The 17751-nt window shown below is 44.5% G+C and overlaps 1 protein-coding gene and 1 long non-coding RNA gene across 2 annotated transcripts in view; one reads left to right on the top strand and one right to left on the bottom strand.

The window, feature by feature from the left end:
• The window catches only part of TBX3 (T-box transcription factor 3), a 117012-nt gene extending 108991 nt beyond the window's left edge, over nucleotides 1-8021 (bottom strand). Inside the window, exon 1 of the mRNA XM_039504878.1 lies at nucleotides 7695-8021. The gene's annotated coding sequence lies outside the window, so the exon portion shown is untranslated. The remainder of the gene's footprint in view (nucleotides 1-7694) is intronic.
• On the top strand, nucleotides 2608-6163 carry LOC120386067. Its single transcript, XR_005589509.1, has 3 exons — nucleotides 2608-2814; nucleotides 3978-4064; nucleotides 6048-6163. It is a non-coding gene; the product is annotated as an uncharacterized LOC120386067 (long non-coding RNA).
• Nucleotides 8022-17751: the final 9730 nt, after the last annotated feature.

Genomic DNA, 17751 nt, shown 5'->3' with positions numbered 1-17751 from the left:
AAAAGTAGGTTTGTCAAATGTCAAAATATTTGAGGAATGTGTTGATTTTGATTGAAAATTCAATGGGAAAGTCAAGCCATTTCATTTCAACCTCCTCATTCTGGTTAATTTTGTTTTGACTTCTGTTTTAATATCATACGATAGCCATATAATATGATGCTATATAAATATTTAATAGATGGTAAAGTTGAAATGAAGTGTTTTGATGGTCCCAGATTGAATTTGTAGTTTGTGGGAATTTCAAGTGTTGACTTTTAGTTCCAATTTGGAATTATATTTTCAAGATGTCAGAATTTCACCTGAAGCAGAATTTTAAATTCCTGACCTGCTCTAGCTGAGAATGTTATAACAAATGGTTTGAGACACAATGCGGGTAAGGTATATTGTGTCTCTAATATCCTGGGACCGACACAGCTACAACACTGCATGTGACAAATGGTTGGCAGGTTGGTTTTCTGGTACTTCCTGCTTCTGATCAGGCCAGATATGTTGCAATAATTCCTGTTATATTTTGTTTCTTTTCCTACCCAGAAGCTGGGAGTGCAGAAGTGCCCAAACATGAACAAAAATGCAGACTTTTAAACCCAGGCTCAGGAAAATTCTTCCTGTAGAGTTTGAAGTTAAGTAATAATTTGGGTCAGCTTTAAATCCTATCCAAACCTGTTCACCCTCCATAAGCCATGACCCTTCCAACCAGGTCAATCCCCATGGTGGGGGAGGTGGGGGTGGAAATCAATGCCTCTCCCACTCTTTCCACAATAAATAAAAGTAGTAAAATAATCAGATACTGGAATGTATCTTGGCATGAATAACCATACAGGCAACTAGCTTTATTAGCTGTCTCCCTGGAAGAAAACTCTGGAAGCCAAACATCTATTTGTTAATATGGTAGCTCTATGGATGACCTCAGATCTGCCAGTCCAAGACAGGGTGCACTTTTCCTCCCCATTGCATGCTCGCCTCTGCCCCTCTGATCCAAGCCTGATTAAATAGCAATAGCGCATGAATCACTCCAACTTAAAACCAGAAACTGACATTAATAATCAAGGACCAGGACTTAGGAAAGTTTCAGGGCCGACTTAGGAAAGTTTCAGGGCAAAAGGTTCATGCTACAACTTTTGGGGATTTCCATTCTTATCACACCTTTTTTAATTTTTTTTTTAAAAAAGATCCAGTGTACACTTGGAACCTTTGTGCTAAATCCAGACTTTCCAGTGACAGAAGTTACCAGTGTCGACAGCTCCCTTGCCACATCACAGGAGGGACCATGATGGTGAATTTAATAGGAGGCAAGTGCAGGAGGAGAGCGTTATCGAAATTAGCAGCTCCAGTCTCAGCTATTGCTGCACCCAATTTGACTGTGCCCTGGAGCAGCTTGGTGAGAGACTGAGGGCAAGTCTACACTTAAAATGATGCAGCGCTTGAATGACGATGCTCCAGGCCGACAGGAGCTCTCCAATCACCACAGATAATCCACCTCCCCAAGAAGCAGTTATGTCAATGGGAGAAGCTTTCCTGCCAACATAACACCGTCTATGTATAATTATAGGTTTCAGAGTAGCAGCCGTGTCAGTCTGTATCCGCAAAAAGAACAGGAGTACTTGTGGCACCTTAGAGACTAACAAATTTATTTCAGCATGAGCTTTCGTGAGCTACAGCTCACTTCTTCGGATGCATCCTGTACTCCTGTTCTTTTTATGTATAATTATGTTGCTCAAAGGTGTGAATTTTTCACACCCCTGAATGATGGTGTTACACCTATATAGGTCTGTAGTGTAGACCTGACCTCCTCCAGATGACACAGGAGCATAATCTGTTCCTTTCTACATCAGACAAATCCTGAACAGGGTGAATCTATTCAGATCAGCCACGGTCTTATCTATATCTGACCAGACAGAGCTAAAATATCAAGAGAAAAAAAAGCAGCAAAATAGAAAGCGGTGTGTAAATTTGCATATGGTAGTTATAGATAGGGGACTATAAAGGGGAAGAGAGAGGCAGATACAGAGGCTAATAGAATAACTATGGGCTAGCAGATAGATCAATACATACACAGATGGATTAACAAAAAAATAAAAGAGAAAGAAGGTCTAGAGACACAGCGTGGGATTTTTAGTAAGAACTCCGTGTACTCCTGACTCTGCTTCCATCTAACAGTAGAGCTACACTGCAATCGGAGGTTGTGCGACCACGTCTAAGTACAGCCGTGTAGCTGTGGCTGTGCGGGCTAGACAAGCACGCCGGGGATCCTGAGGACCTTGTTGTTGTAGGAGCTCATGCCACCACATCTCCACTGCTACTTTTAGCCCACTAGCGCAGCCGTCTCCCTGAGCTGCAGTCACACGCCGGCTTGCAGTGTAAGACCTACCCTAAGTCGATCCAGTTGAGTTCAGTGGGCGCAGAGTTAGGCCCACGTGAAGCACTGTTGGAAATCGCACTGGTGCTCTGCAGGAATAGGCATGAAGGTGTTCCAGAAACTCCGCTCACCTCTGTGACTGTTCTTAGCACCCATCACAATGTTCTGTGTTCTAGAGGGGCACTAGATATCACAATGGGGATAGTCACACTAATTAATTATCCATATTTTCTTTCTTTTGGACCCATTGTCTCTTTTCCTCACTCGCTCCCAACATACTGGCTGAGCTAGAAGAGGACCCCATCCTAAAGGAGGCATAACAATACCCATAGATTTTTATATGCCACTGAGGGTCTCTGATGGCTGAGACTACGTTGGGGTAGCAGTCATCTTGGGAGCATCCAAACAGCTGACAAGCTTATGCGGATGTTAGGCAGCACTGTTTCCTTATAATAAGGGTAAGAGCTAGGTATTATGCAGCACTTTTCATGTGTCTCTCTTGAAGTCCTTTCCCAAAGGAGGTCAGTGTCATTATCCCCATTTTACAGATGGGGACACTGAAGCACAAAGAGGTGAAGTGACTTGCCCAAGGTCACCCAGCAGACTACTGGCAGAGTTGGAAGTAGAAGCCAGAGCTCCTGAGTCTCCATGCAGTGCTCTATCCATTAGACCACGCTGCATCTTATCTTCTTGTAGAGCAGGCAACCCTTGTTAGTTCTGGAGTCTGGGTAGATGTTCCCGGTGCCTGTGACTCTACTGTGTTCTTTGCTACAATCGGTGGGGGACTGCACTAGATCACCTCTCCGGGTCCCTTCCAGTCCTACGATTCCATGATTCCATGCGGCTAAAAGCAAGTTTGGAAGCATCTCTAAATCTCTTGGACCTGCTGGGGAGACTGTCCCTACAGAAGCGGAGCTGTCTGCACTCCCTGAAAGAAGAGTCTGCTCTTCAGCAGCATTTTAAGACACACTGAAAAGCAGTCACATCTGGGAAATACGAGGGGTGAGGCTCTAATGTCAAGAGATCACCCCAGAGTTATTTCAGAGTATAGACATGGTGAGCGATAAGTGTGAGCTTGTGACTAGGGCAAAGTCAGGAGATTTGGCTTGTGCTGACTTTTCTTATTTGTACTGTGCTAGCATCTAAGATAGCTAGTCATGGACCAGGACCCCAGAGTGCTAGGTGCTGCACATACATAGAACAAAAAGACAATCCCTGGCCCAAAGAGCTTACAATACAAATGAATCCCAGCTCTGCCACTGATTTGCTGTGTAATCTTGGGCAAGTCACTTCACTTCTGTTTTCCCCGCCAGCGGGGGTCTATTTAGATTGCATGTTGGGGCAGGGATTATAAAACGGAAGACCAATGAATTACGAAGCATGTTTACCAAGGAATGCTGCTACGTGGCTGGCAATTACATGGTCCCCAAATGCTTTGGAGGTCACCAATGATAAACAAACTGAATAGCCAGACAAACCACCTTAAGGACCTAGTTAGAGGTGGATTCAGGTGGGGCTCGATCCGCAAGGAAGTTACGTTCCTTTGGGATTTGCCATGACAATGCTAGCACAATAGGCTCAAACCTTGGCTGGAGCCTGAATGTACAAGTTTCTCCCCCAGTAACTCCATTGACTTCAGCAGAATTACTCCCAAATGATATCAGAAGTAAGAAGAGAAGCAGGCCTGGAGTCTACAGAGTGAAATAAGGTATCCTATCTGAAGAACAGAAACCCTGTACAAAGATGATTTTCACCTAGCTCCAAGATGAGGGGTATATGCACACACACAAAAGACAACACTTGCATAAAGAAAAGCATAAATGGCACCCTGCATTCTCTCCCACACCCCATTCTCCCTTCTTCACCCTTCATCGTTGTTTGTTCAACAGGATGTTGGCTTGGCTGTGAGGCACACCAAGCCATCTGTCAAAAACATGGAAACAGTTACACACACACACACACACACACACCCTATTTAAGGCCAACATTATTAGCTGTGCTCTGGAAGAGTGATCTAGGCCCCAAAGCTGTATCTGTTTAGGCCAAATTATCCTTTTTAAAAAAAGAAAAACAAAAGCAGCATGTTACTTCAGCAGCAGCTCACCTGGGGCACGCAGAAGATGGGGCTGAAGATGAAGCAAGAGAAGACCCTACAGCGGATGTGGTAGCACTTGGATATGGGCATAAAAGGGGATGACCTGGGAAGTTGACCAGGGATCCCTGGGGATTGTCTGACCCCAGAAATAAGGTCATTTATTTTACATATATATTAGAGATAGGTAGGGAAAAAAACATCCAGGGACATTGCTGGAAATGTTTCCACACACCTGTACCCATTTTCTTTTTTAATTTCAAAATTTGAAATTCTGCTGACATTTTGAAGTTCAAAATTTTTTGACCAGCTATAATATATCTATTAAAATAATAGCCTAGAGCAACGGATTGGGTGCCCCCTTGTCTATGAATGTTAGGGGTCTCTATCAGGTTTATTTTGCTCTCTAGATTAAAACCAACGTCTGATTCCATTTTGCCTACAGGCGTGGTTTAAATCCAGTGAGGAGGAGTCGGGAAAGCTGTGTTCCTCAATGCACAGTAACCCTGGACAGCCTCAAATTCAATACTCTGGATCTCAGCCTCAGAGTGGTTTGAAACAATTTAGATGGATTTTTTTCCCCCAAGACAATATGGCTGTCACTGAAATTGTGTTAATAAAAAAAAATCTGAAACCCTCCTCCAAAATTTATTTTTCTAAAACCAGACACTAAGGTTTTTTGGGTTTTGATGCAATCCCTACAAATTCTGGGGGCGGAAATCAGTGACAAATGAAAGATTTTTGGTTTCTTTGAAATTTTTCACAAAAAAATAAACACACCAGCTTTACCCAGCACTTCTATATTTAGAAGTCGTTCTGATCTGGCATCCAGTAAATGTAAATAAAACAGAACTTTGGAGCTAAACATGAGATGAAAGACTTCAATCAGCACGGCCAACAGACAAAACAGAAAGGATGGGTAGGAGAGCATCAACCACAGTATGTGAACAAAACCACAAAGCTGAAGAAAATGAGTAGTAACAGGTCTCCTCAGTATGGCTTTAGGGATTTCTATAAGCCAATTGATAAACTTAGCATACACACGATTATCTCTATTTAAGTTCTAAAACAAGTTTTATAAGAGTGGTGATAAAAGAATGGGTCTGTTTATAAATAAAACCAAACCAAACCATTGTGACTGGCCTCTTTTCCAAACAGTGGGTTGACCCAAAACCCAATCCAAGCCTTGAAACTTGGTGAAAGCTCTTATATTAATCAGCATTTGAACCCAGATCCAAACGTTATGGCTGGGGCTCATTTTACGTAATTGCATTAATATATTATAACAGTAGGAAAGGCCACAATGAATTTCTACGTGACTGGTATGAGCTACACTTGATGAAACTGATAGTGTTGGTGGCTTTGTCCTTTGCTGGTTCTGAGTGACTTTCTTCTCCTGCCTGCCTTTGTTTTGGGGTTGAGATGATGCTTCAAGACTTCCAAATCTTGGTTTGCTAAATCCATGAATTATTATCCTTTCCATTTATTTTTTCCCTTCCCTCCCCACCCCCCAAAGGATGGCAAAATTCACGGGACCCTCATTTGTCATTTTTGTCATTTGTTTTTTCTCTCTGATGGCTGCCCTGTCTATCTAATCAGGGGGACGCTTCCTGTCTTTGTTCAGCCATTCATCCTGCAAGAGCGATTATTATCATCAAACAGCATTAAAATAGAACCCTTGGAGCCAGCACCCAATCAGCACAGGGAAGGGAGGGAGCAGCGGAAGACGGACTATGGGAACCCCATATGGCAGGGCTAGGCACCATCTTGTTTGCTATCTATGCATCTTTGCCTCCTCTGTAAAAATAAATCCAATGTTCCAAAAAAAAAAAAAAGATGGGCTCGATCTAAAATTAAACCGCGTGTTGACATCCATTTCCTACATCATCCAATAGGCCTGAAAGATTGTCGCAGCTCAGTTCCCTCCGCCACTTTGCACTGTGTGCTGGTCATGGGTAACAATCAATCCCCTCCCATGTTTCCAGCATAACACACAGTGTTGCTCGTGCTTCCTTCATAGGTCAAATTTCTGATGCCAGTGGCACTGGTGGGACAGTCAAATGATAGGCAAGTTCTAGGTGTGCCAAGGTTACCACTCACTTGAAGCTGTGAATTGAAACAAAAAACCCCACTTCTGTCTAGTGAGAGCTAAGGATGCCAAAATCTCTGACCTTTCTCCAAAAAAAGGAAAAAAAATTCACTAGGCTTCCTAAACATCAGGAGATTAGCTCAGACCACTCATCCAAAGTCTCCCATTGACTCCAAATGGGTTCTAGACATTCTTGAAGGAGAGAGTATCACCCTAGACAAAAAATGTTCCTCTCACAAAAAATGTCTCTTTGAAAAAAATTTGTCATGAAAAATTAAAATTATTTTAACAAAGTTGTTTGCACTGGAATGACAACATTTTAGTTAATATACTATAGAAACATTACTGACATGGTTATCAACATTTTTGTTTACCAGAAGCCTGGTGTTTTCCAACTGCCAGAACCTGGAACTGGAGGGCAGTAGATGGATCACTCGATAAATTGCCCTGTTCTGTTCATTCCCATTGAAGCATCTAGCACTGGCCACTGTCAGAAGACAGGATACTGGGCAGATGGACCATTGGTCTGACCTCGTACAGCCATTCTTATGTTCACAGCTACTGCTTCACTGTATGGTCTTGGGCAAATCAGTAAGTGTCTCTGTGCCTCACTGCACTGATTTGTAAAATGAAGAAAACAACCTACTCTAATGGGTGTGGTTAATATTATAACAAGTACTAGTTAGTACTACAACATTAGTATTAATACTAAATATGTTTACAGCGCTTTGAAAATATAAAGTGCTGGGTATTAAAGAAGTGTAGTTAGCAAACTAATGCAGCTGTTCTACCTAGAAGCAGTTTTGATACCACATTTTCCCCTTGCATCCAAACAGTTCTCCCTATAACTGGGTTTCAGTCTTGCAAACTCAAGCCCAAGCCCAGAGGTAACTATTTTATCCGAGCCACCAAAATTCAGAGATGGGACAAGCAAAAGAAAAGATCTGTTTTGGGCCCATTTGAATGTATTTGTTTCTAAAGCTGTGGCTCAACTGGCGCTGGAAGGGATAGCTTCCAGCCCAGCCCTGACTGAGTTAGTGCTCTAAAAATAGCAGCATACTTGGTTCAGGCCCACCGCTCTCCTGCCAGCTGGAGCAATGGAAGATGAAACAACATTTAAAAAGCAGAATTGTTCTTCTGACTTTTAATCCACTCACCTGCTTTTCAAGAAGGGGAAGACTTATGGCCCAGAATATATGCAGGCTGGCCTAGTGGTCAGAGCAGGCATCCTGTCTGGTGGATAGAGCAGGCATCCAGGTTGGGAAACAAAGCCAAGGATCAGCCCCTGAGTCAACTGCCAATTATGAGAGCCAGGGGTCAAACTAGAGTCAGTAATTAAAGCTGAGGGGCAGAGTCAAGGTCAAGCCATAGTCAGAGGCCCAAGTCAGAGCCAGGACTGGTAAACGATGGTTGGAAGTGAGGTGCAAGGGCAGGAACCACAGAGTAGGTGCACAGCAGGAACAGGCTTACATGCAGCCACAAGAAATCACCTCACTACTCAGACAAGTTCCTGGCCCGCCTTGTGGCTTAAATAGTGTGGTTGGACCAATCAGTAGAGCCAGGCCATCCTCCAATCAGAGTGTCCGTGTGTGGGGGCTTTGTCTTAAACTCTAATTCTACTGGCTTCTCAGCACAATAAGGTTCCCTAGATGTAAGGTGGAGGCAGAGATGCAACAGCTACTTAGGCATTCATAGGCCTGGGTTCAAGACCTCAAACACACCAAAGACTAATGAAACTACCAGAGCACAAAAGTTTAAACATAGCGCAATGATAAAGGTCAACAGTGGCCATTGAATTTGGGTGCTTCAGGTTTTGTGTGCCTAATTTGACACACCTGGGTCCAGATACTCAGCTGATGTACATCATTGACTTGAAAGCAGCTTCTCCAGTTTACACGCAATGAGAATCTGGCCTCTGGTGTTTCAGGATCAGGATCTCAGGCTTGGTGCTGCACAAAGACACCCTTCTTGCCTTGAAGACTGTAACATCTAACTGAAGACAAGATGCAATGAGCGAGAGTAGCAAACAAGAGGGAAGGGTGAAGACAGAATAAGGATATCAGCAATAAGATCAGATGGCTACAAAGGCTGGCTATGAAAATGAAAACGTACCCTTTTTAAAAATCAATGAGGAAAAAAAAAGGTTAAATTTAATCCCCTGTCCACCTAAAAAGCCACATGGAGCATCATGCTGTGCTAAGCCCTCAAAAATATCCCCAAACTTTCTGACTTACTCTTCAGGACAGATCCATTCAGGGCTTTCAGTTAAATGTGCAATAAAAATGTAGCCTGGTGCAAGTCTAGAAATTCCACACTAGCATATTATTTTTATATTCAAAGAGCCCCAGCTACAGACAAAGGGCACCCATCCAAACCAATGAGATGCCACCTACCAGGCTGAGCAGCAGAGAGGGGATAACACCAAAGACCCAATTACTCCCCTTCCACTCCACTAAAGTGCTCAAAATCATGCTACAGAGCAGTTGTCATAGCTAAAGGAGGCCTAAAGGACTAATGGTGCTAGTCATACTCACGTGATGATAGTGAAACTAGCCTGCCACACGAGCTGCAACAAAGTGTAGAAACATCTTTTCAGCAAAGCTGCACATGAGGGTAAGCTGTGAATGTAACAGACCAGGTCCCAGGACTGAGTCTATGATGAGAGTGGACACAATATTGTCACTACAGCCAATCAATGAATGTTCCCATCTTTCTGCAAAAGAATTGTCAGGGCTTCCCTCAACGTGTCTGGCTGCCTGCTGAAACATCTGTGTGCCAGACACAGCCAGCTCTATATGTATCATTAGTCTTCCATTGGCATTATGCGTTGATGTCAGTTTCTTTCTATAACTCGAGTAGGCTTAGAAATTACATCAGAGTGAGAAAGTCCACACCCCAAAGGGCATTATGTATGCTGCATTTTGCACTTCCATAGGACCATATGGGTACAATTTTAGGGCTCGACACAGCCACCCAGAAGGTTACATCGTGTGAGGGTTGCTTAGCGCATATGTGAAATAGGAGTGCCTGTTTATGGATGCACCAAAACCACTGTAGGCCAGGAGGTTACAATAGTGCCTATTCCTATATCCCTAGCTCCATGTGGGCATCACTTCATTGATGTATTGACTGATTTCAAGTGACGTTTTGGTGTCCAGAATTTCTGAAAACCAGGCTTTACAGCTGCCACTCTCTTGGGGTTCGAAGCACTATTTAAACCAAATCTGATTCTTTTGGACTAGAAGGATCAGAATCCTCGGTTTCAGTCCAACCTCCAAAGCTTTCTACTGAATCCCGTGATCTCACAGCTGCTACTTGGCTGTGGTACAGATGGATGTTCCTGGACAGGAAGGAAACGTTACCTGGCAGAGGAGCCAGCCGTTCATGTAGACTTATTTATTTATTAATGTATGATTTACAACCCAATAGACACATCTGTCATGATGCCAGTTTGCAGCAGCACTGCACCTGCCCACCCACCAAGACCCCAGACTCAACTCAGACAAGAGTCCACACAAGCGTTGGTCAGCGTAACTTCTGCCAAGGCAGAAAGTCAACTGGGGATGGGTGGAAGCCAATTACTTAAGTGGCCACAACGCCCCCATCCACCAGTGAAGCTAGCTCTGCCCAAAACATGGACAGTGCTGGCTTTGCAGGAGGCAGAGCAAAGGCAGCTGAGGGTGGTCTGAAGCCTCCCAGAACCTAGGAAGGAAGAATGAAAACTGCTTGCTCCCAGTGGATAATCCAAGGGTGGGGCCAGTGGCACCAACACCACCAGACCTCCCTTCAGGTATGTCTGCCAGAGGGTGTGGTAGGTAGAGGCAGTGCAAATTTCACCTTCCTAGGCCAGCGAGAGTGAATCCATCTCTGCATGATGAGCTTGACAGATAAACAGAGATAGGCAAATAGATTGATATAGACAGCTAGATAAAGGGATGTATAGGGAGATAAAGAGATGGGGGTGTATATGGGAACTGGGAGAGGGAGAGAGAGCGATATGTAAGGAGGCTAGATAGAGCCTGACAGATAGCTGGAGGAGCGCATATTGGGCTAGCTAGAGAGAGAACTAGATAAAACAGTGTCTGTATGTGGGGAAATAAAAAGATCTATAACATCTGTATATATGTATGCTCCCTCTCTTTCACACACACACTCTCTCGCACTCGAGTAGTGAGAGCTGTGAGAAACATTGCTCCTTCTTCGACGTCAGGCTCCCTATAAATAGTGCTGCATTGTTTTGTATCAGTTTCTGCTTTTCCAGCCCGGCTGTATGTGAGAAACAAAGGAGTCTTCATACAGGACAATAGGGGCCTGTTCTACCTAATGAGGAACAGTTGAGAGGTATGGAGACAGCACCCTCTCAGTGTGAGACGGCGGGCGGTGACCAAGCGGTATACTTCAGCTAATGAAGACCAGTTGAGAGGTGCAGGCAGGACACGAACAGGAACCTTTCATTGTAAAAGGGGGGGGCCGATTTCCAGAGACGCCGGCTTCGCTTCTTTACAAGGGAGAGCGACAGAGACGGGAACATGTTTAGGTTCATCTGTCACCATGATGGCTCCTGACCCAACAACCTCTCAAGCCTTGGTCTTTGACCTCCAGCTTTGACCTCTTCAATGAGCTGCTGGTGCTTAGCCAGAAGTCCTCTATTGACTACCTGTCAGAGGGCACCTGCTTAAGGGACCCCCTGAGAAATTAAAGTCACACAATGGGTCACTGGGGACTCTTTCAGCCGGGAAGCCAGCATTTAGTCCCTGGCTGGTAAACCAATCTCCCTAATTATCTGTCAGAAGAATATCTCTTCTTTGTATTTTCTTTTATTTTCCCCTCCTCTTCCCCTCCCCACCCCTCTCTCCTCTTTGACTCATTATCTTAATTTCACTTTAACGGTAGGGAGCAAAAGCACCTCGGGAGAGAGAGAGGCAGAGACTGAGGAGAGAAAGAGACTTCAGGGCTTCCTTTTGGAGTCTTTGTGGGAGATCACGCAAGCAGAACAGAAATTCTATGAGCCACAAAGTTCAATCTGACCCATTTAGCCCTTTGCAGAAAATCTGGCTTAGCTGTAAACTCCTGACTCAGAGAATGCATGAGCTGTCTCTTGGTGAGACAGAGAGATGTTTTGTGGTGTCACTGCAAGCTGCTTGGGTTCAGTCACATTATTTTATACAGACCAGATTGCCAAGGACCAATCTAGTAAAAACTAACTAGATTAGCATAAATTGTGTCCTGTCCAAACGAGGATATGTGGCTGTTGTTCATTCCCCCAGCCCCCCTCCACAGTGTAATTTCATACAGATGCAGCAGGGGCTCACTGCAATTTCCTGGTGTTTCTTTTCTCTGATCACATCCAGAAGAATAGCAGTGAATCTCTGGGTGGGGCTGTGTATGAGGACCGAGAAGGAGAACTGGTCCCAGCTGCCCCACTCGATGTAATGAGGTGTATTATAGCTGCAAAGGCATCACATGTGGAAGAGCATCAGTTCCCTTCTTTATCAGCACTACTGTGGGTGGGAGGCGGTGCCTAACATTTGGCTGAATTCAAATTTGTGCTGGATTTTAATGAGGGAAGAGAGGGGAGGCTTTTTGATTGAGTGCTGCTCTGGATCCTCTCCTCCTCTACCAACTCTCATGGTGATAGGAGAGCAGAGGAGCCTTCTCTGGCTGCAGCCTGCAACATGTGGGAGGGGAACAGATCGCTCTCCCTTACTTCCCCCGGACAGTGTAGAGCTGGTGGATAACCAGAAACTAAGCAGTCTTATTCCCATACCAGGCAGAGGGACTGCTGTAAACAGACAAGCTGAATGCCATCCTTCTTTTCTCCAATACCGCTCCACAGATAGTGACCTGGGCACAATCTTCTCTCCTGTACCCTGCTGCCCTGATTGCCTCTGGGACTTTTGGCAGATGTGGGAACACATGAGCAGGGAATCACTGAGCACCTTCAGCCGCTGGCAAACCCATGTATGAGCTATGTTAGTTGGGGTTTGGGGCCAAATTTAACCTAGGGGACACCCAGCACACGCGGTGGCATTCCTGACCATCTTGGCTAATAGCCATTGATGGACCTATCATCTATGAATCTATCTAAATCTTTTTGAACCCAATTATACTTTTGGACTTCACAACATCCCCTTGCAACAAGTTTCATGGTTTGCCTGTACTGCATGAAGAAGTACTTCCTTAGGCCTGTTTTAAACCTGCTGCCTATTAATTTCATTGGGAGGCCCCTGGTTCTTGTGACATGTGAAGAGAGAAATAACAGCCCTGTTCATTTTCTCCATATTCATGATTTTATAGACCTTTATTATATCCCCCCTTAGCAATCTCTTTGTCATACAATGGCATTACTTGTGCAGTCAGGTACTAGGATTTGATGTGACATCAGAATATGGCCCTAAATGTCAGGGAGTCATTGATAGAATTCCTAGAAGAGAGGAATCTACAATGGTCTCAGACCTGTGCACTGCGGCACACAGTCTGTGGTGACAGAGTTAGCAATACTCAAAATGAGCAAAGGGTGAGGCTGTGTGGGAAGGATGGTCTCTTGTTCTGTATGTCCATGCTTGGGATTTATGGGCTGCAAGGCACCTCTGCATTCCTCTTGGGGGGCTACCCACATCATGAGTTGCAATGTAAGAGGATGGAGTTGCTGATCTCCTTCCTTCTCAAGTTGGTGGGGAGAGGAAGAGTGTAGATGGAGCCTTGACTCTGTCCCCATCATGGAATCCCAGGGTTAGCAAGGGACCTTAGGAGGTCATCTTCTCCCACCCCCTCCTCAAAGCAGGAGACAGATTTTTGCCTCAGATCCCTAAATCGCTCTCTCAAAGATTGAGCTCATAACCCTGGGTTTAACAGAGCTATCCCTACCCCACGGTGCTAGGCTAGTGCGTAGTGGGAAGCAATCGGATATTGGTATAGACAAGGAGCAGATTACTTCTTCCTGGGAGCAAATGTGGAAAACAGAGAGAATTATGACTCTCCGTCACAATTTGCTTCCTGGCTTGCTTCTGGGGCAGCTTTTAGTCCAGCACCTCAACCAGATGCGCCAGAGTTGGCACTGCCCAGCCCAGACACCCACAGGCAGCTGATGGATCCCTCAGGTGAATCCACTTAGCTTTCTTTTGTGAAGTGAAAACCAGTTCTTGTGATCAGCCGACACAGGCGTTTGACAAAACCTGACATTCTCAGGGTAAAATCAACATATTTTCTTTTGCTTTTCAGGAAACTGACAAAATGGGTTTCTCCTGCTAAAAGTGCAGTAATACTTCATCTGAGTCAGAACAGGATAGGCAAAACCCACCCTGCCTACCCAGAGACTACAGCCCCCACATAGCCCTCAGCCATCAGATGCAACTCTAAACAACATAGAGAAGAAAGCAGATTAATCCCAGCTGTCCTTTGTCAACACCACAATGGTGAGACAGAAATAAGACTTGCTGGAGAGGCAAACTATGTGCTCAGATTCAAAGGCCTGTGACTTTATTAGAGGCACTTTCTAAGCCAGCGTTTCTCAAATGTGGCCACCAGGGACTTCTCTTGTGGCCACAACCTCCTGGGTGGTGATGGGGAGGCGCAAAGCAGCGGCCTCCCCGCCCCGCAGGGCCACCAGCAGTGGTTGGGCCCTGCCCACCTTTGGAGACACAAAAGCTGGAGGAGCAGGCAGCCAGTTTGTTCCCCACCTTCCCAGGACTTGTGGGGTCAGGCTCCAGCCCTTGGGTGGCAGGTGGCAGGCTCCAGTCCTGGGGCTTCAGGCTCCCTTCCCTGGCCATACAGTGGTAGGTTCTGGCCCCAAGGTTACCCCCCCTTCCAGGTACCTGCTGCTTCCATATCCACCTCCCCATCCAGGGCTTGCTGGGGCTGAGAAAGTCTGCTGTGAAAAGTGATATATTTGTATGATTGTTAATATCACTTTTCACAGCAGACTGAGGAACTAGCGCATCTTGGAAAAAAAAAAAACAACCAAAAGAAAGCCAAAGACAAGAACATATAAAGCACCTTATTTGTGTTTCTATTCTGCTTAGGTCCAGTAAAGTATAGGGACAACTGTACATTATGTGCATTATTGAGTCTGGGGGAAAAAATCCTACGTAAACAAATTGCAATGATTTGGATGTGTATATGGTCATATTTATTTGTTTTTCCTAAAGTTAATTAAGTATTTTAGGAAAAATTGTCAGTGCTGCCACCAGCAAGAGATGGTGGCTGCATTCTGAGGCCACCAAAAAAAAATTGTTGTGAGACCCTCTATTCTAAGCAATGCTGTAAACGCCCTAAAAGGGGTGTTAGAAGAGGCTATACGTCAGGTGGTAGGTGAGCTCCATGCTGTCCCACGAAAGGTGAGCACAAAGAAAAAACATGGTGAAACCACAAACCCAAATGCAGCAAGGAAAACTGGACCGATGCCTGGGAAAGCCAAGCCTGGATTCGTAGGGAATGATACCGTCATTGCCATGAAATCTAATCAAACAAAAGAGAAAATCCGAGTGGGTTTTCTCACTTTCTTCTAGAAATCTACAAGCAACTCAGAACGCATGAGAGAAAAATCACCCTTTGAGGATTGTTTATGGACTCTCCAAAGGCTCTGGAAACAGCAAAGACAATTCATCCTGGAACAGACCCTACCTTTTTAATGCCCACATACCTCCATTTTAGATCCTTGAGTCTATCTTTGTCCCTCTCATTAGTGAGAAAAAGGATTTTTAATTTTTTTCTCCCTAGGGCAAAACTTCTTAGGTATAGAAGGAACATCATTGCAGACAGGCCTGTAGCAATAGGTTCTTGTAGCAGATCTAATCAAAGAAAAGGCAACACTATCCAGGATGGAAATCTACCAAGCAGAGAATGGGGTTATACATCCCAGAGAGATGAAGCAAGTTGTGCTTCTTTACAGAGTGAGGGTATCTCTCTTCAAAAATCAGCAGAAAATTATTTTTAAAATTCCCTTTGCCTTAGAATCTCAGGGTTGGAAGGGACCTTAGGAGGTCATCTAGTGCAACCCTCTGACAGATTTTTGCCCCAGATCCCTAAATGGCCCCCTCAAGGATTGAATTTACAGCCCTGGGTTTAGCAGACCAATGCTCAAACCACTGAGCTATCCCTCCCCCCTGCTTAAACAATAGCAGGCTTTTTCCAAGCTCATTTCCAAGATTTTAAACTCTCGGTCTATTCTGGGTTACGAGAGTTGGTCAAAAACTGGAATTTCTGTTCTGTGGGAAATTCTAATAATTTTGAAATTGGTTTTCACTCTGAACTGGAATGAAAAAAACTGGTACCTTGTCATTTGGAGACATTTCAATTTGGAAAGAATGTTTAATCATTTCATTTAGATAATGTGGAAATGTTTTGTTTGGAAACATCGTATACTAACCAAATAGGAACTATAATATATATGGGATAACATTAAATACAATATACAGGGTGAACCAAAATGAGAAAGTTGAAATGAAATGTTTTTATCTTACCAAAATGCAACACTTGGACATTAAAACAAAGCAAGAAATTAAAAAAAAAAAAAAAGAAAAAGATTCATTTAGTTTCCCCACACTCGGCATTGTCATTGAAAACAACACATTCTCGTGAACCATTTTGATAAAAGTACATTTTTCAATGTACTGTTCCATCAAAAAAAATGTCAACTAACAATGTTGGGCACATCTATACCAGCTCAGCAGTGAGTCGGGCTGTCGGCTATTAGTTATGAATTCCTATGTCAGATTTACCCCTTTGTCGTCATCTTACCTGCTAATTCTTGCTAAGCTGGAACATTGGTAGCATTGGCACAAGGGCTCATATTGCACCATGGAAATCAATGGGAGTTTTGTTACTGACATCAATGGGGCCAGGGTAGGGGCCATAAAGCTTGGATGTACTTTGATGTCAACAGACAGTAACACTCCCTGACGCTAGCTAGGGAGGGTAGCACTTCATGTGATTTTTTTAAATAAAGTGTCTATCCATTCCTTCTAACGTGTCCCTTTCCAATGTCCTGGACGTGAGGCAACAATTGATATGTTGGGAACTAGGGAGGGCATAATTGTCTCTTGTTTGGATAATAATGACACACCTCTACCTCGATATAACGCTGTCCTTGGGAGCCAAAAAAATCGTACCGCGTTATAGGTGAAACCATGTTATATTGAACTTGCTTTGATCCACCAGAGTGTGCAGCCCCGCCCCCCCGGAGCACTGCTTTACCGTGTTATATCTGAATTTGTGTTATATCAGGTGGCGTTATATCGAGGTAGCAGTGTATTTGAATGCAAAAACTCTGGTTAATATAAAGGTAATGTTGAGAAATCAAGTGTTCGAAGGCCAGGCAGTTCTGCAAATAAAGGTTTTTACTGCACTGTTAACTCAGCCAACTGGCCCCTTTTTTGGTACAATGTAAATGCCAGAAAGTGGAAAGTGTTAAGGTTTATATGCAACAAGGAAAGCATGGAGTTAATACCATGTGTGCAACATAGCCAAGCTCATGCTGCCTCAATCTATTCACATTGCCAAACTTCCAGGCGGAGTGCTTGAATTCGCAGCCTAGATGCTATGTTTAAACCACTTTAAAAAAAAAATTAATGGGCCAGATACATCCCTATATCAGTTGTGTAATACGCATCCCTCTGTGTGCCTGAGCCCCAGCGAATGTGTGTCCGTAACAGGCTCCAGCTACAGAACTCGCCTTGCTAGCTCGAACTGTAGAGGACGTCCACACAGCATTTTGGAGCCTGGGGAAGCGAACCTTCCAGCCCAGGGCAACGGACTCTGGCCAGCAGGGCTCATGCTAGCACACTAAAGATAGCAGTGCAGCAGTACTTTGGAGTTGCAGCTCCGAGCACAAGTTGCAGCATCAAAGCACTGTCTACCTAGCTCTTTTTAGAGCGCTAGCCTGAGTCTGTTGGCGTGGGCTGGGAGGCTTGCCCTGTCAGGCTCCAAAATGCTGCACCGACATAGCTAGAGAGAGAGATGCCTTTATCTCTGGAGAGCCTCTAGTAAATCCCTGGGGTGTGGGCCAAGATGGCAGTAATCATGGAAATGGGAATTTACCCAGGATTTGAACTGCTTGGGTTGAGCTTCTTCTGTCCAGAAGGTGTGTGTAACTCAGGGGCTAGCGTGTGTTGTGTCCCTCTGTGTCTGATCTGCAGAGGATGCGAGTCTGTTACAGAGCCTGACTTCTTAGCTCCAACTGTCAAGATGCAGGCATTTAGCTCTGTAGGTTCCTGG

The sequence above is a fragment of the Mauremys reevesii genome, linkage group 18 (genome assembly GCF_016161935.1).
Source record: "Mauremys reevesii isolate NIE-2019 linkage group 18, ASM1616193v1, whole genome shotgun sequence".
Lineage (NCBI taxonomy): Eukaryota > Metazoa > Chordata > Testudines > Geoemydidae > Mauremys > Mauremys reevesii.
Note: the sequence above shows the minus strand (reverse complement) of the source record. Positions and strands in the feature narration are given on the sequence as shown.